The following is a 1,666-nucleotide window of genomic DNA, read 5'->3' as shown; positions in this document are numbered from 1 at the left end:
TGTCTGTGGGAGGATTTGTAGACTGAAAGAACTGTGCATTAGCATGGCTGTGCTCAAAAGACTCTTGGCTTTGTGTGGTATCTAGTGAGTCTATCTTCTGTGGCGAAGCTGTTGTTTTTTCCAGCTGTTGTTGCTCTGCTGCAGCTGTATTGCAAAGTGAAGTTCATTTTAAAAGCGCCGCTGCAGCGCCTGGGGGCGGTGCCGCAGGTGGGGTCTGGAGCTGCGGCTGTGGTTGCGTCACTGCTGACGTCACCCTGACTGACAGCTGTGGCTCCAAGCCCACCCCTGGCAGGCGGGGCGCAGGGGTCGCTGTGCCCGTGGAGGTCCCGGACCGCTCTGGCTCGGGCCCACCCCTCCCTCACCCTCCCGGGGGGTACAGGGTTGTCCCCTCCACCCCCCCAGGGCTGGAAAGGGACTCGGCTGCCGGCACGCAGGCGGCCAAGGAAGTTTCTACTCCCTCTTCTGCCTGTAACAGCACACCGAGTGCTGGGACAACTCCAAAAGAACTCAGACACTCTTGCAAAAGCTCTAAGCCCCCTTTTTGCAGATTCTGCTCGCGTTTTAGAATCGCCTCCTCGTCTCTGTATAGTTGTTTTTCTGGGCTTTCAACAGGCTTAGACATTCTCTTTCCTAAAGTAGATCCCAGGAAGGCTCGCACAGACTCTACAGCGTGCGGTAACAAGCATTCCTCATCTCACTGAAACAAACCCTTCTGTTTTTCTGGACCCATAGTGTCCCTTGCCTGAGTTTCAGATTCCCATTTACTGGCGATGACCTCATAAGTCACTGCAGAAGCCGTTAGAAGTTCAGCTGCTGCCTCATCTCCAAGAGTGGTTTTTTCATATACTCTCACATTTATCTTCTCCCACAGGCTTGGGGTAAACATTTTCTGTGAATCCACGTTAGGGAATTCTACCCGTACCCAGGATAGAAGGCTTTTAAACTCCTCCGTGGACACAGAGAGCGGGTGCTCCTTTACCATAGCTTCTAAGGTAGCTAAAACCTCCCCCTCAGGTTTGGACATGTTTCCCATATTTTTGCTCCCTTTTGACGGCTTACCTGACCTCAGGGTCAGCTTCCTCTCAGCTCCTCTATCTGTGATCTGTTCCACAGCTCACAGACGTCTGGCTTGGCTTGTCCGCTCTCACCAGCACCGGGATTACTGAGATCTTCTTTTTCCCCTTTCCAGGGAGTTTTCCAGTTTTCCGCTGTCTTCTCTTTTTTTCCAGCTTTCCGCTGTCTTCTCTCTCTTTTTTCCTTTTTTTTCTCAACAGGAGCCTTCAGTTCAAAGTGCCCCACGTTGGGCGCCATTTGTCTCTTTATGGACTTTTTGATTTGGGTTCTTTTTCCTTTGAACTGAAGATTGATGAGACGGGAGGCGAGTATTTTCTCTCGTTCGTTCTCAGTTGTTTATTTTTTCTTATCAGCATTACAAGGTACAAGGAGCTATGTGCACTATGATAGTAAAGGGGTAAAATGGCTAACAAAGATCTTCTTCAAGGTCTTTTATATGTCCATTTACCCAATTAACAGGTGCCAACTAAGTTATTTTTATTAGTGACCCAATGACCCAACACCTTTGTGCTGCACTGCGGCATTTTCTACCCAATCACCTACTACTACCCAAAAACCCCTAGGAGAAGAACATGAAGAAGAAAGAAGAAGG

General features: G+C 49.5%; 1 long non-coding RNA gene across 1 annotated transcript in view; it reads right to left on the bottom strand.

The window, feature by feature from the left end:
* The window catches only part of LOC117243792, a 3,447-nt gene extending 2,056 nt beyond the window's left edge, over nt 1-1,391 (bottom strand). The window contains exon 1 of the long non-coding RNA XR_004495699.1: nt 1,060-1,391. This is a non-coding gene — a long non-coding RNA (uncharacterized LOC117243792). The remainder of the gene's footprint in view (nt 1-1,059) is intronic.
* Nucleotides 1,392-1,666: the final 275 nt, after the last annotated feature.

The sequence above is a fragment of the Parus major genome, unplaced genomic scaffold (genome assembly GCF_001522545.3).
Source record: "Parus major isolate Abel unplaced genomic scaffold, Parus_major1.1 Scaffold413, whole genome shotgun sequence".
Lineage (NCBI taxonomy): Eukaryota > Metazoa > Chordata > Aves > Passeriformes > Paridae > Parus > Parus major.
This window is presented reverse-complemented; position numbering and strand designations above follow the sequence as displayed.